Source organism: Rattus norvegicus, chromosome 15 (genome assembly GCF_021556685.1).
Source record: "Rattus norvegicus strain SHRSP/BbbUtx chromosome 15, alternate assembly SHRSP_T2T, whole genome shotgun sequence".
Lineage (NCBI taxonomy): Eukaryota > Metazoa > Chordata > Mammalia > Rodentia > Muridae > Rattus > Rattus norvegicus.
In genome coordinates this window covers 99,224,094-99,248,228 of record NC_141548.1, presented here as the reverse complement: position 1 = coordinate 99,248,228, position 24,135 = coordinate 99,224,094, and the positions used below count along the sequence as shown (strand labels likewise).

General features: G+C 37.8%; 1 protein-coding gene across 1 annotated transcript in view; it reads right to left on the bottom strand.

Moving 5' to 3' along the window:
• Positions 1-24,135, bottom strand: part of Gpc5 (glypican 5) — a 1,404,282-nt gene that overhangs the window by 20,146 nt on the left and 1,360,001 nt on the right.

The window sequence follows — 24,135 nt, the reverse complement described above, 5'->3', positions numbered from 1 at the left end:
AAACAGAAGAGGAAGCAAGCCTCAATACCAAGTCAGAAGGCAGTTACATCACAACAGATAAGAGTCCTGCCAATAGTCTGAGGCCAAAGGAGGAGACTGAGAATCATGGCCAATCAGAAGCAAAACCTGTCTCACGCCATAGCATGCGTTTACCTCCTCTTAAACAGGGCAGAATTTCAGAGGTGACCATTCAGACCTTTTGCCTGAGAGTTTTCCCAGGTTTCAGGAATTCTGCAAACTAAATAGGAGAGGCGGGTCAGCAGCACGTACTCGGTACATAGACAGATGCAGTCATGCTTATTCGTCTTCATAATAACGCGCCTCTCTACCGGTGATTATGTCACAGTCCAGAGGTCACTTCCTGTATGTCACTTCCTTTACACAGGCTACGCAGCAGAAACGGGTGCCCCGCCTGTAGTAGAGGCAGCAATAAATGCCTGCTAAAGCTTCCAATCATGCCTTTGGTGATTCGCCTGCATTACTAGAGGTGACCCTGCCTGGTCACACGTCTGTCTTTGAAGGATTCCATGAAGCAAATTGGATTGGGATTCTGAGTCTCTCGGAGATTCAAAGGACTTATCCTCGTGCATTCTGTGTATGTCCCCAAGTCCCATCTGCTTTCTAGGTTCCATTTGTTGTTACTGATATCTCCTCTTCTGTTTCCTCCGCATTCCGTAAATTTAGGTTTTTGGAGGTAAAGGATCTATAGTGTATTTTTTTAGTAGGTTGTGGGAGGGGATAAAATTAAATGTGTCTGATCAATCTGTCATCTTGATGGTGTTGTTTCCAGTAGGCAGTCCCTGACGCTCTGTCTAAATCTCTGGGCAGGAATTCATCTGTTGGGTACAGGCACAGCTCATTTCAGTGCCTTTTCTGAGTGACCAGTTGGCCTGTGGTAGATGCTAATTATTTTTGAGAAACATCCCTGATATGAGCATTTTCAGCTCAGATACTGAGCAACGTTTCATTTTCTTTCTTTTTTTTTTTTCTGGAATCTTAGATTCTTTTACTAGTGTCTTCACTAATTAATAATACATGATGCAAATCATCCAGCTGTTTCCGTAAAGAATGCATACATATGTATGAAGATGGGATGACTAGTCTGTGGGATTCTGCATCTCACTGTATCCTTGCCACATACTTGGAAAGCTCAATGCATTCAAAGAAAATATAACTAGAGAGCTTTAAAGGAAAGGATTGGGATTGCTATATTTTGAGCCCCTCCCCCCCTCTCTCCCTGTACTCCCCCACCCCCCACCCCTGGTGTACAGGTGAGTGTGCCCATGTGTGCTGAAGCACGGAGATCATCTTCTTTAGCTGTTACTCAGGAGACAGTGCTGTGGCTTCACATGCCCTCACAGGTGTGCCTGATTGAGCATTTGGTCCTAGCTAATGGCACTATTAGGGAAGGAAGGTTGTGGAAACTCCAGGAGATGAACTCTTGCTGAAGGACCGGGGCCACTGAGGCTTTGAGGCTTTATAGCTTGGCTCTACTTCCTGTTCACTCTTTGCTCTGAGTCAATGAAAGACGGCAGTTTCTTTCTCTGCTACAATGTCCCCCACTCTTACGGCCGTACCGTCCCCTCTGTGGTGAAGTACATATACTCAGAAGTGCAAGCCGAAGTAAACTCCTTTGGTCAGATTATCATGGCACCAATGAAAAGCAAAGAAGATATAGGGCCTCTCACCGCTTTCCCTTACTCAGAGACACTGGGGTTCACTGAGAATGTAGGTCCTCTCACCGCTTTCTCTCACTCAGGGACTGTGAGGTTCACTGAGTAGACTAGCGTGGTTGGCCAGTGGACACCTGCATTCACGTATCTGTATCTCCATGTCGTTAAAACTACATGTGCCACTGGTTGTAAGGGTGTCTGCTTTTTTCCATGGGTTTTAAGGACTGATCTCAGGTCCTCATTTTTGTAGGCCAAGCACTTTACTGACTGAGTAGTTTGCCCAGCTGTCCTGATTTATAACACACACACAAACACACACACACACACACACACACACACACAATTTTGTGTGAGTGCATATATATATATGTATATATATATGTATGTTACAAATCATAATGCATTTTGTGTGTATATATAAATGAGTAGAGCCAGGCTATAAAATCATAATGCTTATTTTGTACATGCATATTAAATATACAGGTTGAAATCATAATGCACTTTGTGTGTGTATGTTATATACATACATGTTGAAAATCACAATGTGTATTTTCAGATACCAGATGAAGAATGGACTAAATACATTCCATCATCACTTTTCAAGTATTCGTTCCAAAGCTGCTGCAAGTAAAAAGGGGACACTGATTCAAAAAAAAGTTTCCTCTGAAATAAAGATGAGAACTAACTTCATGCAAAGTTGTTTCTAGCTCAGTAAGGGAAGAATATTAAGTGGTTAATCCTTACAGTCTAAAGGTTGTCAAGCTGTCTCTAAGAATGTTGGTCATGAGAGACCATAGATGCTCATCACATTTATTAAGTGGAAATGAATTATCTTAGTTTGCATACCCTATTCAGATGTATAACAAAGAAATTTATTCTTTATTCAACTATTTCTATTTATAAAGAATATCTTTCTTCAATGCAATAACTCCCAAATACAAGTAAATATTGTTATAGTTGTTTTTGAGACTAGTATCTGCATGGTTCATGCTCAAAAACGTAAACCATGTGGGATGAGCATGGATGTTGTTCACTGATGATGGCCTCAGTCCAGGCTCACATTCTAATATGACTCTGGAAGTTTTATTATCTCTTTAATAAGGACACGCTCATCCCCTGCCTTCTACGCATGTGTACAGTTTGCTTTGGATTTGGGAGACATTATGAAAACCAACACCAGGCACAAATGGAAGGCCAGATCATCTTCAGTCAGCAAGCATACAAATCATGTGTAGGTTGAAAATGATAAGATCGCCTTGTCTAATCCAGTATTGAAAATTACTTATTGCTGTGCCTTATCTGTGGGAATAAGATACTCCTGGCCCGTCATATTCACAATTCATTGTTGCCTATGGGTTTGTTCCCTAGTGAAACCATCTCTTCCTACCTCTTGTTAAGTTCTGGGTTAGGCGTGCTCCATAACAACCATGCACATTCTCTTTCTGCATGTTTCTACACATCTTCTCAATATGATTCCTGATATTTGTTAACCTAGATGTGTGTGAGTTCCTCTTGTCACTGACTAGCTTACAGGTTTTTTTTTTTTTTTTTGTATACACATATTAGGGCTTTCTTACACATGGGTTTGTGTGTTGACCTTATTTGTTTAATTTTAAAGCCTTCAACACTGTGATTAAATATATTTCTGTTTTCTATTCTTTGGGCTATCGTGTAAATGTTCATAGTAGCAGATATTTATTAGTGAGGTTGGAAGGTAGGACTTCTCTTTTTATTTACTTTTCTGTATTTCATGCGGTGGTGAGGGTGGAGCCCAGGTTTGCGTGTCTCACATGAGCTCAGTTACATCTTTACGTCTGGAAATAAGCACGGTGCATGAATAAGCAGTCACCTCTTCCTTTTTAAATTAAGTATAACAAAAAAAAAAATCCTACAACTAATGTTGAAAGACAACAGATTACAGCAGAAAGGAGCTGGAGTCACACCTCAAGAGTCTGGAAGTTCTTCACTGAAATCCAGTCACTTCATCTACAAAAGTTTCATCACACTAAGACCTTTTCTTAGTTGTGAAAGCTACATGAAAGTATAAAGGTGAGAAATATGCTGTAATATGTTCCACAAGTAAAATATGCTTATAATTAGACTATCAGAGACCAAGGCGGGCAGAGAGCTGACAAGAGAAGTTCACTCAGTTAACACTGACAACTGACAGAGACAGTATTCTATGGGAGCCTCCTGACTTACAGTCCTAACCTAGGTGTGTTGGGGGGAGGGAACTCATTTCTGGGAACAAAGCATGGGCTCCATTCAAAAGCTACTCAGATGTCAGAAAATATATGTGGAAAACCAGAACTAAGAATTATTGCTGCCATTAAAGATTTGTTAAAACAAACACATTCAACTTCTTATGTCTATAAGCACTTAGATGGCTCAGTGGTTAAGAACACTGATAGCACTTCAAAGTCAGCAAAGATCGATGGGAAGACAGCCTCCAATAGCTGTCCCTTGGCACCTAATGGGTACACGAATGGCACAAGACTCATCCTAAATAAACTGTAGCACTTTAAAAAGCAACAATCATGAAATCAACATATTAGATCAAAACACCTTCTTATGAGACGCTTGCAGAAAATTCACAGCACATGGATTTGCTGGCAGTTGTATTCCTGGAACAAAACGCTCTGATTTTAGGGAGCGTTTGTGCTTCCTTCACAAAACTGAAAATTTTCTGTTTCAAATGCTTACTTTGAAATAAGAAACTGACAGTGCTCTAAGGAAGGATCTGTTTCAACACAGAAAGAGGTGAGGAAATTCAGTTCCACATATGCAAACCGGAGGAAGAAAATATCATCTGTGAATGTGGAGTTGGAGGAGGCTGCACAATAGAATGTGGGTGAGGGGGAACCAGGGGGAACAGGAGTTCAAAATACCTCCATTGCAATACCTAAAGGGGTATATACGATCACACGTGTATAACTTCAATCGATACACCATTAGACAAAAACTGGGGAATGTACTTTAAAAGAAATTAGATGCATATTTTCTTTGGCTTTTGAATAACTACTTACAGTATATGTGCTTGAAAAAAAAAACCCGCTATACTCTTTTGTTTTTTTAAAACTTGTTTGCTTAGGTGAAGTGAAGTTCACGTAGCGTGTACAGATAAAGCTTTGAGGAGTGATCTAAATATTAGGTAAAAATGACTTTATTGTCACGTTAAAGCAGTTAAAGCAGATGGCCTACATTATGCATATAATAAAGGTCTCTCATAACAGCCTCACCAGTATTCGCTTGTTTATGGAACACCAGAGCTGCGACACAAGCTGACACGATCTGGCATGTTAATATTCTATTCCTGGCTCCGTGAGGTGTGTGAGCAGAGCTGGGTAGGAGCACAGAAAATCATTATAGCTATGAGATTCAATTAAAGGAAGAAGGAAACAAATCCCACAGTCAATATCAAACGGGTACCTCAAAGTGTGCACTTCACTAAAGTACTGTCTTGGGACATGTCTTTGTATGTAATGTGGTGCCAACGTTATCTGTGACATCTAGAGGTATCTGAAATTAAAAGCACCCCGACTTTCCCAGAAACTCGATTCCGATTACAACGTTGACTGCACATAAAGAAGTCAGACTACCTGCCTTTTAGGGTTACAGCTAAAATAAAGCAAAACCCAAGTAAGAAACGGTATGACTTGTAACATTACAGTTGTGGCTATTGTAATACGAAGGATCAGTTAGTCACCCCACTGAAACCTTCCCCTGTCAGGAATCCATAGAAATGAAGTTCAGTTTCTTTCTTTTTCATTTTTTGATATTATATTTATTTTTTATATTGGATTTTTTTTACAAACTTACATTTCAAATGTTATCCCCTTCCAGGTTTTCTGTCCATTAACCCCCTATCCCATCCCCCTTCCTTCTGCCTCTATGAGGGTGCTCCCTCCCTTTTCAAATCACTTGGCACCTTAAGTTGTAACAGAGATAAAGGTGACACTAATGTAAAGGTAAACAACGGGGAACTGAAAATTTATAAAATGTCCAAGTCAATTCATGCTTTTGCTGATTAAGGGGATATATCAGATTTAAGAGGCAGGGCCTCTTCTAGCGGCCATCTTGTTTAAGAAGGTAGTGGCAATACTAGTGAGAATAGGTATAATTCTTAGAATCTGATTAGAATCTGATTCTCCAAATGTCATGCATGAGGGGAAGTAGAGTTCCTTAAGACTTTTGTTACAATTAGATATGACTTTGTTTACTTCTTTCTTTATCTTTTCATAGCTCTTTTGCTATGCTAAGTACGATGTGGTCATTCTTCATACTTAGCTTAATACAATTTTATTTCACTATTATATCTTAGCATACAAAGACATATTTGGCATAGTCTGATGGCAGCACATGAACACTGAAAATCAATGTCATGTTTGGATTTTCCAGAAAAGCCACAGTACTATTACAACAGGAAATAAGCTTTATACTTGCTTTTGTGAATATAACTTCTATCTGAATGTACAGAAACTACTGAAATAGCATTTGAGAATAATAAAAGATCTTGTCACAATCACTGCTTATATCCCACCAAAATTTTGTACAGCACTGCTTCCTTCGCTCGCTGAAGGATATTAATTATGCAGAGTTCGGATGACTCAACTGAATCCTTTGGATTGTTGACATGTAATATCTGATCATTTTTAAGTGACAGAACAATTCCCTTTAAACAGATATATGGACAGACTTTGAGTACTAACTTCCACATCAGACTTACAGTTTTCTAGAACATTTCTACACATGTCTATTACATATGCACGTATTGACATTCGGACTATTTAACAGATGTAGCTACTGATTAGAACCACAAGAAACATCCATTTCAAGGTGAATTATCAGGCAATTTACTTTGAGTCAAATTGAATACTTTATTTTACTGTTTTTATGTTTTTTTTAAATATAGGTATTTTAAAATTAAGAGCCACCAACCCAAATGCTGGTACTTCCTGGTATTTCTACGTAGTAAGTGAAACCCAATGACACTCTTTCTGACAGAGTACATTCTCCCAACCTGCCTGGCCATCCAACAATCACAATAACAACGTTCTTTAAAATGTTTGGGAAAGGAAATGTGCTGTCCTGTGTCACTCGTATGCCCCTGGTTGTTGCTGAGTTTAATGGGCCCTAGTGTGCACAGAGGTAAATGTTAAGACTTAACTTGTTTTTCTCATTACTATGTTTTCTATTCTATATTTAATCACAGATAAAAAAAAAATCAGCAAACATTTATTGTCCTCTAAAGTTTAGACATGTATTCTTACCTCTTTGGGTAAGAAGGATCCTTACATTTTTGAAGTTTTGTAATTTCTGAACTCTAACCAGTCAACACCTCCAAGGCTTGACAGAACATTCTGGAAGAAATGCAGAAGATCAGAGTGCCACAAGAATGGAGACATTAAAGTCCGTGCTTGCAAGATTCCAGAGGGCAAGAAAAGATCTATCAGAAATGGGAAGAGTAAAGCACACTGGCTGCGGTGACCCTGGATATTGAAGTTGCTGGGATTATGGAACGTTTCCCGAAGAAATTTTCAGGCATCAAATGAGGTTCACCTAAGAGGGAAATCATGTGGATGGAGGTGACAAGCAATGGACGTGAGCTCCGATGATACTACTGATGTCAGCGTACTGAGCTTCAGTCTTTTATTGGCAAAGATTTCTGTACTGTTTCCTTGTTCCTCTCATTTGGGACAGGAATGTTTGCTGTGTGCTTTTATACATATGAAGTATGAAAATTTAATTTAATTACTTTTAGTTTAGTTTATAGGAGTACAAGGCTAGGAGTTGTGCTCTGAGTCTCTGGTGTTGGACTTTTCAATGATACCCATACTGCTAAGGTTCTCAGTACCTTTTCACTTACACGGGATATGTTTTACACTGTGAGATGACCTGAACCTGTGGGCACCAGAGATGCAATGTTATGGTGCGTGCCTGAAATGGCTCCCCACAGACCCATTCGTTTGAACACTCCATCCCCAGCTAATAGTGCAGTTGAGGGAGGTTGTAGACCTTTAGGAGGTTGGCCCATGCTAGAGGAAGTGGGTCAGTAGGGGCAGATCCCCGGAGGCAAATTATCCTCGCATTCTTTCTGTGTCTTCATCCAGCCACCATCTGTGGAGTCCTGCAAACACTCAACACACCGGGAATTTCTCTTGCAGTCTTTCCCACCTGGATAGGCAACATTTTCTGAATCCGTGAGCCAACATAAATCTTCCTTCATTTAGTTGTCTCTGTTAGGTATTTTCGACATGATGACAAAAGAAATGATGAACAGAAAAGTAAAAGAAAAGTGCTATTGGCTTGGTGTTTTAGTGTTATAAGCTTCCATTTTTTCAATAAAAATTTGCTTAAGTACATAGAACTCATGGCCAGACAACATACAGTCATATCCTCCCCACACAAATATATTTAATCACCTTCACACACGTTTTTCTTGTTAATGTGATGAAAATATATAAGGAAACCTATTCATCTGTGAATTTATGTTACATTTAGATCTAGTTAAGTCATTGGCAAGTTTCTGATGTGTCTCTTTCTATGCACTAACATCTTCGGCGAGGGAGGGTCCAGGTTTAATCTTTGCTGTGTATGTTGAATTAGCTTTAATAGAGCCTTAGAGGATTTATTGCATCTTATAGAAGAATCAGCTTTCTGGCAACAGAAGTCTATCTCAGTGAATTCCCCTACTCCTGAGAAGGAAACAATTTCTTTTCTCTGTAAATTATTTGTGAGAATCAATATGCAAAGGAGTTGCTAATCTTAAGCAATGTTCAGAGGAAAGGACAGGGCTAACAGCCACAAATCAAGCCAGTCTGATTCTCTTGACTACCTTGTTCACAGGTTCCTACTGTGTAAAATGAAGTTTTCTGAGCACCCAGACTTCTAGCTCCAGTTCTACACTGTAATTCAGAGTACCTGGCCGCCCAAATGCCAGAGGCAGTGCTGTGTGAGTAAAGCCCTTCATCCAGTCTTCAGATTCTTCCTTCCTCATAAAGAAAGACAGCTTTGGATGGTTCTTCTGCAAATATAGGTAACTCAAAGATGGCCAAACTACATTCTTACTTGAGTTGTATAATCTTTTTGCCTTTCATTTAGCAACATTGATGGCAGATTTAGCCAAAGTATAGTGTTTTCCTTTGTTTGTTTGTTTTGATTTTCGACTAAGATGGTGTCTTTGTTCACCTGTGCATGTGCTATTTGCAAGTAATGAGTGATCAATGGTTAATAAACCAAGGGGACTTCTTGCTTTTGATATCATAAATGCAGAGTAACATCTTGTTTTTGATCTGTTTGCTCTTGTGAACTAACCCTTCAGGCATGAGCTATTTTTATTCATGCTATCCGTCTAGGATTCTCTCCTAGAATACCAAAGGTGTGGAAAGCTGGTGCTTTGCTTTGAAAATGCCTTTGTCTGTCTTCAGTTCCAAATTCAAGGGTGCCAAGTTATAGCATTTGCTGTTCTTTCTGCTTTTACTGATCTTAATTTTGGCATTGATTCAGTGTAGACATAGATGTACTTAGTGGGCATTTAATCACAGAACTGGACACACATATTCACAGTTTAGTAAGCGTTTACAGAATACTGGGAAGACAAAAGCAGTAACCTTAGTCTGTAGATATATGAGACTAAGTAGTGCTTAGTACTTCATAACAGAAAAGGCCATTCAACAGGATTCTTAAAGTTCATGATTGATAAGATTTTGAGGTAGGCAGGAGAGCAAAGAGAGAAAGAAAGGATACAGTTTAAAACTATGCTATGAAGAGAGGTAAATTATGATAACAATGTACATTATAATGCAATTACATAATGATTTTTAATTTCAAATATTAAAACTTAGGAACCTACCATTGCTTCTTAGAGCATTATAATGCCAAAGGCAAGAGAGGTCTCCTGGAAGGCAGCTAGGGAGTTAATAGACCTAAGCAGTCCATGGCTTTAATTTTCTTCTCATACTCCTCCCCCTGAAGTAACAAAATACAAACTTTTCTTCAGCTTCTACAGGCTTATCACAGATAATGCAGCTTTTACTGTTTACCTTTTTATTACTATTTTGTATTTTGATCGTTATTTACTTTTGGTCTCTCTCTCTCTCTCTCTCTCTCTCTCTCTCTCTCTCTCTCTCTCTCTTTCTCTCTCTCTCCCCTTCCCTCCCTCCCTCCCTCCCCTTTCTCTCTCCGCATGTATGTGTGTGTTTGTGTGTGTGTGTGTGTGTGTGTGTGTGTGTATGTGTATGTGTTGATACATGCCACAGCCTTTACACATGTAGAAGTCAATTTGTAGTCATGGATTCTCTCCCACAAAATTGGTTGTGGGCACTATGTCTTCAAACTTGTCGAGAAATTGTCTGTTTTCTTGCTTTGCCACTTCTAATACATTTTTTTCTTGAGGTAACTATTATACTGTTAGGCTTTTATTTATTTTAATTTGGGTTTTATAATATGAATCTTGATTAAATTTCATGGATCCTTGATTTTGTTTGCAGCGTTTCTTCTTTTAATTTGTTATTGGATATTTTATTTATTTACATTTCAAGTGTTATCCCCTTCCCAGTTCCCCCCGGAAACCCCGTATCTCATTCCCCCCTTGCTTCTATGAGGGTGCTCCCACCCGCACAGTCCTGCCTCCCCACCCTGGCATTCCTCTACACTGGAGCATCGCGCCTCCACAGAACCAAGGGGCTCTCCTAGTGATGCCCAACAAAGCCATCCTCTGCTACTGGATGCAGCTGGAGCCATGGGTCCCTCCATGTGTACCCTTTGGTTGGTGATTTAGTCCCTGGGAGCTCTGGGAGGTCTAGTTGGTTGATATTGTCCGTTCTTTACATCCTGGGCCATTCTTATAACAAAGATGTTGAACATTTCTTTTCTTATCTTGAACATTTCATTTCCTTTTCTTATCCTGGAAATGTGTGTCAAATGTTCCGTTTCTTCTTTCTGAATTGACATTCGAGATTTTTTTATTGTTGTTGTTGTTGTTGTTATACCTCTTAGCTTAGAACACTTTTTCTAGTTTAATTTGAAATACCCTACTTGGTTATAATCTATTCCGTTTTTTGATATATAATTTAATATACATGTTCTTTTCATGCAAAATTTAAGATTTTTTTAAATTAAAAATTTAATAAGAGGTGGTAGTACAAATCGGTATGTCTGATTATGCACAGTAAACCGGTGGAAGTCAGCAAAACTGGCCCTTGAAAGCATCTTGCTACTTAGAGTTGACGATATACATGTAGTGAGGATCCGGCAGAGGAAGCAGACTTTAAGGAGATACATTCTTTGAGTTAAAATGCCTAGTAACTCATTTTCCCAGTACTGAAATGAATCTCGGAGACTTCAAACAGTGCCACGATACAAGTAAAATCTAATTTACAAAATAAAAATGTGAAACTAGATGTACATTTGGTAACCACTCTTCTATAAAGCATAAAACATTATGGAATTTCTATATATATTTCTCATTATTTTTTGCAAAATCTGTAGAAAAGAATTTTTTCTTGTTTACATTTTAAACTGATTAACCCTAAACTACTTGATGGACTGCCTAAGCCATCTCTCCAGCTCCTGAAGTTTAAGATTGTATAAAAAGGTTTTTTTTTCATTGTTATTTAATTCCCAACCTCCTGCATTTGAACTTTTTTTCACAATATGATAAGTAGATTTCCTGAATTTCTTACTGAGTCTCTGGCCTTTTGTATAGGGTACATCTTTTCTTTGTAGTTTTGATAATTTCCATAGATGTCCTCACATGCCTTGGGAATCCAGTGTGAATAATTCTGCGGCATCTGAAAGAGAGAGTGGCTCTCTAGAATTACTTTGTTTGTTTCTACTTGAAACACACAGGAATCACCATGGGGGTTCCTGGGTTATACTAGTAATGTGGATTGAAATGCTAAATCACATTTGATTCATGTATATTCTTAAAACTTTCCATTTCTCTTACACTCAAGTTCTAGTCAAAGACACTGTCCCTTGTGTCCTTCTCTGGTGTCTACTTGGGTTTCTGTTTCAGGTCCTTCCTTTAATGAGCCCAATCCTGACTCCACTATCTACAGAGTCACTGAAACATGCAATTTTCCCCTAACGTCTTCACATGAATCTGAAAAAGCAAACAAACGAAAAATAAAAACCAATTCATTACTCCTATGTTGGGAGGTTCCCTCCCACCAGGCTGTACAGCAATGGAGGAATGTGGGCAGACATGGGTCTTAGTGAAGATGTAAGTGATGCAAATATATATTGATTAGATAAGTAAATAGAGATAAAGGAGAAATTTACAGATAATAAAATACTTAAGAAATGTAATAACTGATTGTAATGCAAATATTCTTTTGGTTTTCACCCTAACAGCTAATTAAAGTGTCTGAAATGATTTATGGGACTTGAATGAATATTTAATATTTTATTGATGGTGTTTAAATGAATGCCATCCCTTATATCTTTTTTTGAAATATTGTTGAATGTAATAACATAGTGTCAAATAATCTAGATGTGAAAAGAAATGTATAAGTATAAAAGTAAAATGGGATTGGCCAGAAACTAACCTTCCTTATAACTAGTAATCAGTACGTAACAGTTCATTAAAGCATTCTTTATACATTCCCACACATTTTGTGTTATACACAATAAACTTATTTTTGCTTTAGTATAACCCAGAGTCACCTCAAAATTTTAATCTCCTTCCTCTAGTCTCCTGGGTGATAAGATTCTAGGTACCAGTCACCACAGTAGCCTAATAATACATAACACAATTTCAAAAATTTGAGAAAACAAATAATTATATTAAATATATAATAAATAAATTTAAGTAGTATTACATTTATTAAAAAAAATCGAGAGTATAACAGCTGCTCCCTGGGAAAGTAGTTTTCCATTCACGAGACACAGTGCTTTAAATAATCAGCTGCCATGAGGAAAGGCTCAATCTCTCCCCTGGTTTCAGAAGTTTTAGTCCATTGCTATGGCTGGGATAGGATGGGATCATGTAGTGGAAAAGGCTTGTCAGCTCATGTTAGTAAGGAAAGAAAGAGAACTAGTGTTCCAATATCCCTCTCAGAGACACATTCCCAATGACACCACTGTACACAAAAGGATGTTTTCATTTCCTTTAATGACTCCCGAGGCTGGTGACCAAATCTTTGATATATGGCTTTGCAGGGAACACAAGATCCAGCCAATTTCCTTTGTATCATCTAACATATTGAATATGGTAAAACTAGATTTATTGACCAAAGTAGGTCTCGGATACCAAAATTTAAATGAAACACGGAGTCAGAACAAATGTTTGACACTGCTGAGGAGGTAGAGAAAATTAGGTGTGAAAAGACACGGAAGGCATACAAGTTGGAAATGAAGCAAAATGACCCCTCGGAAGATTCTATATATTCAAAAACAGAAGAAAACTTCTTAGAAATAATATGTTGATTCAGACAAAGCAAGATACATGTTTGTTGATTCATACAAAGCAAGATCCTGTACACTAATAGTGAAAATCTGAAGAAGAAATAAAAATATATTTCCTATTACAGTAACGTAAGGGACAAAAGTTAAAAACAAACAAACAAAAAATAATGATTTAGTGAGAATTAACCAAGATAGTGGAAGACTTAGACGGTGGGAAAGCATCCTATGGTTAGTAATTGGGAGACATGATATTGCTACAATATTCATTATATCAATTGAGAGTAAATGCAAACAATATAATTGCTATAAAAATTCCAGGAGCTTCTTTGTTGCAAACAGAAAATAAGTCACCAACTTAGTATGGATTCTCCATGTCCCATTTGCCAAAAAAAAATTCATCAAAGAATAAAACTAAAGGGCAGACACTTTATACATTTTCACACATCTTTTGTTGTTGTTGTTTCCTAGTTAGTATTTTTTTTAATTTTATTTTTTGAATATATTATGTATTTACATTTAAAATGTTATCTCCTTTCCCCTCCTCTCCCATACCCTCTTCTTTCTTTCCTTGCTTCTATGAGGACGCTCCCACTCCTATCCACCCACCCCACTCCAACTTTAATGCCCTAGCATTACCCTTCGGAGGACCAAGGGCTTTTCCTACTACTGATGCTGGACAATGTCATCCTCTGCTGCATATGTGGCTGGGTTCATGGGTCCCTCCATGTGCACTCATCACCAAAATAATGTGAAATGTGCACAAGTATAACTAATCATCAAAGTCTTCACTAAAGACTTAAATATGAACGTTTGAGAAATTAAGATCAATTTCTATTTAACAAACATGCCAAGACAACTCAATAGTGAAAATATAATATTTCAATAAAGGGTATAAAAATCAGGGTATCCGTATGTAGAAAGGAAGGCGATCCATCTTAAATATGAACAAAAAAGTCTTGTAATGGAGTAAATCCCTACATTAAAGAACTCAAAGTATAACCATCCAAAAATAAACACATAATAAAAATCCTCCAGACATGATCCTGGCAGTGATTTAAAGCAGAGGCACTAACAGGACCCTGAATTTTATATGACTTAGAAAACTTTGTGTATCAAGGGACGTAATCAATAGCGTGAAAAGTCACGTTATAGTATAGCAAGAAATTTGTGGCAATGGATGTTGAAATCCCATGACATCCCTCACTGGGTTAAATGACACTGAGTGAGTAGATTGTATAACCAACCACCAATGTTCTCCCTTCCTAAAATATTTCTTGTTATGGTGAATCGTTTTGCAGTGAAATTAGCAATGGTTGTGAACATAATGATGCAAATAGTTGTGAATGGAGGTGACAAACTGACAAGAATGACTACTACATTGAATTTAGGATCTTGTGCTCTCTCGATTCTTCAGGAATAATTTTTGCCATTTTTCCACATGCGGTTTATGAGTAATGTGGTATCTGAGTTCTTAGTTTCTGATACTGTATGCGTACTTCTGTAATTCAATTTTTTATAAACAGTCACATTTCTCTCTACTTCTCCACTGTGCTGTTCGTGATTTTCCTCCAGTCTCTATACTCAGACATGTCAGTCATAGTTAATCGGAGGCACCATTAGATGATCTTAAGATATAGATCATCAGTAGTTTCAAGTGTGTTCTTTTTTAATATGTGAAATTTTAGTGTTGGTCTTCAGTCTTTTTGCAGATCTATTCAGTTTTTTTTTTTGCCTGAAAATTTCTAATACATTATCTGACATTTCTATGAAGTAGCTTTGGCTTTTGTGCTATAAATAGGTGTCAGGAATAAACCAAAGTCAAAGATCACAGCCTAGGGACCTGAGGTTGTCATGTGAAGGTTCATGTTGTGCCTAGAGTTTCAGGGTCTCCTTGACTTTTCATTCATTATGCTGTATTGTCCATTCTTTGCCTTCTGACAGGTCCGTGAACCCCAAGATTGTGTTATTTACTGGAAAAATATGTTTTTAATTTTGATATGGATCAGCCTTAGAGCACACCTTTACTCCAAGGACTTCCTGCTGCAATATTGTAAATAGCATTAAATAAAATCAACTGTGGGTCAAGAGGGCGAATAAGCAGCCAGTTGACAGGAAACGAACATAGAATTGTTAAGAAAAACAGAGAGACTAAGAAGGAATCAGGGAAACTGATAGACATACAGGAGGGAGAAGTGGTGGACTTTCACCTTGAAGAAGGTTGATTGAAATGGTGAGGGGATGCCTGGTGGGACATTGGCTAAGGAGGAAAGTCATCCGGGTGATTTCTCAGCCTCTGTGAACTAGCAGGCTTTCACACCAGCATCTGGCTTCCAAGCCAGTATCTGGGTTTCAAGTCTTTATTGGTAAAATGGAATTGAGAGTTTGTTTAAAGAGAACACTCTAGCATACATGTATCGAAATTACTGAAGTGGACACGTCCATTGTAGAGACCTAAGTTTTACATTTTAAACGTTTTCTCCACATTGATTACTCCCAGGATTCATCCATTGTCTTTCAAGAGAGTTTGTACCTGGGCTTCCTCTCCTCGGTGTGGGTATTCCTCTACAATTTCAAAGCAGAGTATAGCATCTCAATCTTCTTTTTAAACTAAACCAAGCCAAGCCAAGCCAAGCCAAACCAAACCAAACCAAACCAAACCAAACTAACAAACAAAACAAAAACTTTACTTAGCAAATATGGATGCGAATAAAATCAGTTTAAAACTACTGGGTAAGTGAATGCCTCTTCTCTAACATTCTTGCCCTGAGTCACCCTTTCTGCTTGCAATTCTCCCAGTAGCTTCCTCTTACCTTTAAGAAGGGAGTTTTGCACTTATTAAATTTACTATTTTCTCAAGTGGTAGACTGTTATACTGCTCACAGTTCCATCCCACAGAAAATAGGAGGCTCTTTCTAACTGATAACTCCCACCTATATAATTTTGTTTGAAAGTGCCTTACAGCTTACAGTCCATTTCTTTCATCTCAGTTATCTACATATTATTATCTTCTAACTTCCGGTTCATAGATGTAAAGTTGAGGCAAGCCCAAATAATGATTTTTCTCTTGAAAGTAGTAATGCCCTTGAGTCTGGAAGCCTGTAAACTTTTCTGCTTAGCATTGATATTAGTCCTCTACAGAAAATGCTTCCTGACGACTGCATTCTTACCCCGTAATCTCTTTTACAATTCTTAAGGAAACTCCTCTATTTTGTTATTTACGTCCAATTCCTTCTTTTATTACTTCTTTCCGAACATCATAGTACTTGCCTATCTGCTGTCCTATGGATGTAACCTTTACAACTCCTATTTTTTAATTATTGTAATTAAGTTCTTGTATTACTTGATTATATAGGTCACTTAGAGTCATTCTAAAGTTGCCAAGCTGGTAGATATTTTCAATATTAGGATGGACTAGGGGAGACGGTTGGCTCTCCAAATGAGTGTGAAATGGAATGAATAGATGTTTATGAGTGTGGGAGAGAGAATACAGGGATCAGTAGCTAAAACATGGGATCATATGGAAACCTAAAACTGTAGATGCATTTTGAAGTATATGATGGTGATCTGACTGGAGTGAGACAGATACCCAGCTAGACATCTCAACCATCAAAAACCAGAACCAAACCAATCCCCTCCAGTTCTGGTGTTGTGTTACATAGAATTGAAATTTTGGCTAAAGGTGCCTCTTAGAAAACCCCTCCCCTCAAACCCAGACTACCGCCAAGGCTATTGGTTGCTCTCCTCAAACTGATGGTAAGATCGTATTGCTGAAGACAATACATACACAGCTCCCTGAACATGGAGACGTCAAGCTTGTGCCTACCTGACACTTTAACTCCTACTGAATAATGTTCATGGTACTCAAAGTTTCTCTGTGTGCTACCAAAAGAGAAAGGTAAGCACCAGTCTAATTACAAACCTCTCGATGGTGAGTTTGAAAACCTACAAACGGTGACTTGCTTGCAAAATGTGCTAGTGTAATGTTGGCCCAAATTCTCAGAGTGACCAATCCATATTTGACTAGGTTTACTGCCCACCCCTTGAGATAAAACCAATCCAGTAGCTAAGAACCTGAGACTGGGTAAATCATTGACACGGGCAAAAACACAGATATTTCTGCTCTGTTAAAAGGACAGCAACAAAATGGCTTCTAACAACATTCTGCAATATTTGCAGACCAATGTCTAGCTCAGCCATTTTCAGAGAAGCAAGCTTCTGAGATAGATGAAAACACAAAGAAAGACCCATAACTCACCAATGTGCAACTAGGAGATGTTGGAAAACTCAGTAATAAGTGATATTTCTCCATCAATCCCCTCCCCCTCAGGGCAGAGGGAATCCTTTGGAAGAAAAGAAGGAAAATTTGTAAGAGCCGGAGGGACTGAGAGCGCCAAGGAAAGAAGGCCATCTAAAAGCCACAGGATCAACGAATACAGAAACTCACAGGAACTATGATAGCATGCACAGGGCCTGAGTAAGTCTTTGGCAGATGGGCTGCAAGGATCGAATGGAAAAGTTCACACAATCCCCATCCCTATTCCAGAAGTTAACTCCAATTGATTACTGCTTTCAGAGGAATAATTAGTTTTCTCGATGTAGTTTCACTTGGTATAACACACCATTCTTAAAACCAAACTCCATGCCCAGCAGCAGACAGCCAACACATCATGGAACTTCTTTGACTGATAATTATTTGTGAAGACCCTTTTGCTTCTTTAACTTTATGGTCCTTTGCAAATAAATTATTATGCCTTCCAGCTTTGTGCTTTTATGGTCTTTCTCTCTGTGTGGATGTGCTCCTACAGCTATATGTATTTCTTGTGATTTTTTTCTTTGGATCTTTTTCTTCTTGTTGTTTTGTCCTTTTCTAATTTGTTTATCTTTTATCTCACTATTTTTTAGATGCCTGTTTGTATTTTAACGAGACCAGGAAATAAAGGGTGACGATTTGGGTAGGTAGAATAGAGGGGAGGATCCAGAAGGAGTTTGGTAATGGTAGTCATAATCAGAATATACTTTATGAAAAATTTTTTCCATTAAAAGTGAATCTTGTATTAAATTTTTAAGTAGTATGTTATTCTTGGGCAATATTTACTTAATATGTGTGGGAATATTACACAGAAGAGTAATTGCATGGATATTTAAATAGCAAACAAAACACCTATAAACTATGTTTTCTATAAAAAAAGATAATTGCCTTATTGGGTGTCTAAATATATTATAAAAACAATATAACAAAATACAAATGTGGGCTTTATAAATAAATAAATTGATATGTAAAATAAACACCTGAAGTAGACATAGTTAAAACAAATGAATATAGCTATTTAGAGTGAATGTAGTTTGATTAAGATACTTAGACATTTTTTTTTTTTACGAAAACATATTTTTTAAAAGTTTTCTACAAGTTAGCAACAATGTTCCACTCTTACCTTTCCACACATGCACAGGAGACCTAGTGTTTCCAGCTGTCCTGGCGAATGCCCAGGTCAGCTTCAAGTCCTCGACCAGGGAATGTATCATAGATACAGGAGCGGGGCAATGCCCACAGAGGCCTGTCCCTGCTCCTCCCCAAGTCCCAACATCCTCTCAAGATTATATTGCCAATAGTCATTCACATTTCACGTGGTTCTGGACACACAGGTTCCTCAGACAGACACAGAGGACAAAACAAGCCTCAGAGCCCAATGACGACAATCGGACATCTGTATAAACGGTAAAATGTACAAATATAAAGCACACAGTACGGGAGGTATTCACGGCATTCTCACAATGTTAGTAGCCTGCCTAGGCATAGCCCTTAAAGATGCCTGCCAGCTTCTGGACCATTTCTCAGAATGGTAACAGAAACGTATTTCTGTTACCCATTTAACCACCTGGTTTCGGCACTGTCCCAGACAGTGACAGCTATTTCGTCTGTAATTTGTTTTTTTAATGCAACTTTCGGCAGTTTCTCTGAGAAGCTTCATTTCCTGTAGGGAATAAGTTTCCATCTCCAAAAGCATTCAGGCCGAGGCTAGGTCCCCGCCTGGGGAAGTTGAAGCCCGGGTGTCTGGTAGACGTCTCGGAGAGACAATCGGCTTCAGATGAGTTTTAAAGTCCTTCCCAGCTACATTTTCGAGGTTCTGTCCCTCCAGAGCACGCTTCACAGACGGAGTCACAAGCAACACAACACATGAACCCCAGTTTTTAATTGATGCAGGGGGTGGGGGCAGGGAGAACGTCTGAAAAGTCCCAGAGATTGGGATGTGTGAGGCTCCTAGGACTCAATGGGGATGACCTTAGCCAAAATGACCAACAGTGAAAATCCCACCTCCAGTAGATAGACAGGCCCTGACTGGAGAGATGGGGTCACCAACCTTCCTTCAAAATTTTTATTTCAGGATTGTTCCTGTCTAGAAGAAATACAGGCACAACAGAGCAGAGATTGAAGGAAAGGCCATCAAATGACCAATCCAATTGGGATCCATCCCATGGGTGGTCACCAAACTCTGACACTATTATTGCTGCCATGCTGTGCTTGCAGACAGGAGCCTAGCATGGCTGTTCTCTGAAAGGCTCTACCAGCAGCTGACTGAGACAGATGCACATACTCATAGCCAACCACTGGGCTGAGGCCAGTGACCCCTATGGAATAGTCAGGGGAAGGACTGAAGCAGTTGAAGGCAATTGCTTGCCCATAGGAAGAGCAACAATATCAACTAATCCAGACCATTGGGAGCTCACAGTGCTTAAGCCACCAACCAAAGAGTATACATGGTCTGGTCCACGGAACCCGGCTCATATGAAGAATTCTTGGATGGGGGATTGGAAAGAGGGCAAGATTTGGAATGTAAATAAATAAAACAATTTTTATAAAAGAAAAAGTATATTCTTAAAAATTATAAATAAACATCTAAGTAACAAAAATAAAGGCATGTTCTCAAACATATTTATTATTAAGATTTTATGAAGGGACAGCTTTTAGCTCCCCCCCAATGAAGAACCAGAAAATTTGATTAGATGTTGTTAAGTAAGGGAAAGTTGAGATAAATGTCATTATATCATTGTAGAGTACTATTTGAACATTACAGTTCATAAGGTTCAATTAGGTCAAAGTGGAGAGTTGTCCTTAAGCTACTGACTAAGAAAATTAATGAAAAAGGACTACATATTTACAATTTTAAAACAAAAGAAGATATTTGTCATGGGCTTTATATATTATTATTTTAGAATGGAAAAAAAAAACAGGAAGCATTTTACCTTAGTGGGGAAAATAAATAAAATTAAAAATATGCTATTTCAATCAAACAAATAGTAAAATTAGAATAGAGGAAAGTCATCTATATCCTCATAGACTAATATAAAATTATATTAATGTATATCTATAGAATTCACAGTAAATATTATAAAGCAAGCTTTTGAATAAATTGCTAATATACCAGTATCAAAACTTGATGCTAAGTACAATAATAAAGGAAAGCAATTACTCGTGACATTAATCCTCCAAACAAAAATGTAGATACAGAACTCTGGTTTAGCACTGTAATATTTTTTTCTCAATTTTAAAACCAAGCTCATCAGGTAAGAAATTGGTAAGGTCTGGACCATCTCTTTCTCTCTGCTCTTGGTCCTGAGTTATCAATACAGTTGTTGTAAATATCTGAGACTAGTGGATATTGTCACAAAAGATTTGTCTGATCTTCCATAAATATTCCCATATGTCCAACTTTTGCTTAGTAACCAGCAGACTCATGGCCTCATATTGATATACCCTTAGTGCTACCTGCTGTTTCCAGTTAGTATCAGATAACTTATTGTGCATTTAGTGTAAAAGGTACTAGTTTTCACTTCTTACAATTTGCAATTTGGGACATCTGAAATCAGTCTTTAGATGCAGGCATGGACAGTAGGTATTAGAAAGAATGTTCTATCCATCCTTTGATTTTTTTTCTTTTCTTTTTTTTTCTTTTTTTTTTTTTTGTCATCATGTGTGGCAGTGTGTTAGGAAAGTGATCAGTGGTTTTGAAATTTCTTTTGAAGTTAACCTTGACCTTTGGGTTTCTGGGAGAGTAGTTATTTTAATGAGCTAAATTTCTACACAGATTCAAGTTACTGGGACTTGTGTCTGTCCTCGCAGTGAACGTGATTTTGGAGGTCATTGTGAGAAGATGCATTGCTGGATGAGTTATGTAACAGCATTAGGATGAAACGGTGATGTGATTCAATTCCCCTGAAAAATTACAAAGCATCATCTGGGTAGAGGGTTTCACTTGCTACATGTACTGTTTAAGTAGAAAATAAAACACAATGATTACCTTGTAGGTAAACAAAATGTGATCCTAACAACTAAGGTTTGTTTTAACAAATTCTCCTGCATTTATTAACTGCCCGGAAGAAAAAAACCTTCTTGTCCTATCTCTCCAAATAGAGTTTCAGGCATTTTCATTTCTGTCTCAAACACACCTCTCATCTTCAGTCTCCTGCTTTTCCCTCCACGCAGTTCTTCATTGATGTTTTCCTGACTTCTGAGCTAAGGCTGTAAGTTCTGTTGTCTGCTACATAACAATTCAGGGGAGTCAGTCAGTCAGTTGTTGGATGCAATCTGAACTTCAGCTATTCCAACAAAGCTCTGGATGATAGGGGTGCAGTCTCCTGTCTACCTATGCTCATTTCTCTTAAGTAAGTTCAGATCTTCACAAATATGCTATCCCTGTGTTTTGAATCTGCTCCCTGTTATCCCCTTTCCTTAACTGCTAGTGAGGCCTTCTCAAATCTTAACTGGTTTATCATTTTCTACAACTTTCCAATAACACTTGATATTTTCCTAATCAATGTTACTGTAAAGTAACCAAGTTATATTCACGAAAAATGATCAAGTGTTCTTAGTAGCCCCACCATACATGATCAAGACAGAACAACACTCTTTCTGCATTTTGGATAAAGAAAAATATTAATGTGGAATAAATCAGTTAATGGTTATGTAAAAGAGAAATACATTATAATTTTTTTCTAAGGTTCCAAAGCCTGTTGTAAAATTAAAAAAACTAACTAGATTGTAGATAATTTTTATGAATGAAATTTTCTAAAATCATTTTAGTTATCAGGCTGTCACCTTCTGTGTTGTCCTGTTTCTAAAAGATGCTGTTTCCTCTCCGACATTAGTCAAGAACATTCTTGTAGCGTTTCCCCTTGGATTGGGGAGCAGTTGCATCAATGTTATTCCTCAGTAATTGGTTTGCTTTTCCTTAAATAAGTGTTGTGAACCATGGATGTTAGGGGCCTCATTTCCCTCTCTCTGTTGGCTTCTCAAAAAGTTAAAATTCAAATTTGTATCTGATGTTCTTCAAAGACTAAAGAGTTTACAGAACACTGTCTCATACATTCACCCAAACCTGTATTTTATTTTAAAGTTCTGATTGTTTTATTTTGTGCTTGTGCTATGGAGGTTTGTTATGGATATTTAGAAGCCACCTTAAATCTCTGGAGAGTTAGAAAATTTGGATTTTAGAAAAATTGGTAGAAGAGTAGATGGAGTTGTGAGCACCATGGGGCCATGAAGCATAGACGAAAACCTGTGGAATTAAATAGGATTTTAAAGTCAAAATTATCAAATTAAAAGACTAAATACTTCCTTGATTTAAAGACCAAGATAGCAATGTTGAAAGTCAGAAACAAGTATGGAATAAAATGGTAATAAAATTACAATAATTTTACTTCTGTGATTCTCAACAAATTCATTATATATTACTAGCTATAAAATAACTCCTCTCAGTTGATGGCATCTGTCCTTGATTTTATCTCTAACAACTTTCCTGACGCTGAAATAAATTCCCCCAAAGAAGAGTTCCTTAGGCAATTCATGCGGGGAAATGCCAATTTTGCTAATTTACAGTCACACTGTACTAGGTGCTTGAATATATTCATGTTTTAAAAAGCATGCACGATGTAAATACCTGCTGCATTTTCTCTGCAACATTTTCACTTTAGCTGATTTATTATCGAGCACAACATTAAAGCTCTTTCAGAATTATCTAATTACGCCATTAACTTGCCCAACGTGACTTGCTTTAAGCTACATATTCCCTGACTTACTTCTCCTCACTGAAGACACGAACAACAAAAAAGATGCACATTGAGCTAGTTTGCCTATCTGCACGATGAGTGATTCATAGTCGACATTATATTTCCTGTACAGCCAATCAGAACATTTTAAAATAACTACCCTGACATCAAAACGTCATAATATATACAATTTTTCTTAAATTAAAGCTATTTTCACATGCCTTTGCCAGCTACATGATTGTATCTCCTATAATGGGAAAAGAAGAATAGGTCTAAAAAAGATTCTGTTTTGGAATAGAGAGGACACACAAATGGCGTTGCCAAAATTCCCAGATGGAGCTCTATCACGTGCACGCATTGTGCACCCGCCTACGTGGAATCAACAGAGTGTTCACTTTGAGCCAACTCTGGTTTCCTGCTATTTAGCTCTCAAACCCTCACAACTATTAGACTCTCTCCCTGTTGTTCTATGATTTCTCCATACACAGAGTGCTAGTCAACCCCATGAGCTAAAACTTCCCAGCCAGGCCACTTATTTCCTTGAATACAATATACAAGGAATCTTTTGCGCGAGTGGGATTTAGTCTTGAGACACGGGCAGTAGAGCGATAGAGTATTGCAACACAAGAGGCAAATGTAAATACATGGATTTGAAAGAAATCATCTCAAAATGACGTAAGTGTTCTACCTTGAGGTAGGTTTTAAGGGGACATGAGAAGTTTCATGACTTATTAGGGCTGGTCACTGTAACTGCAAGAATGTCGACTTCCTCTAATTTAGAGCAATTTTTTTTTTAAAGTCACTTTATTGATTCTAGCCTGGCTTTGCCATGAATACAGCTCTGTGTGATTTTCTCAGTGGGATCATTTCCTGGTGTTATATTTGCTAACATGAAAATTTTGTGTGACTGTTCACCAACCTGGTGAAGCTTACATCAAGTTCTAAAACCAGAGCAAACAACTTACTTTTCTCAGAACATTTTCTTTGGATTTGTAATCCAACAGGTCTG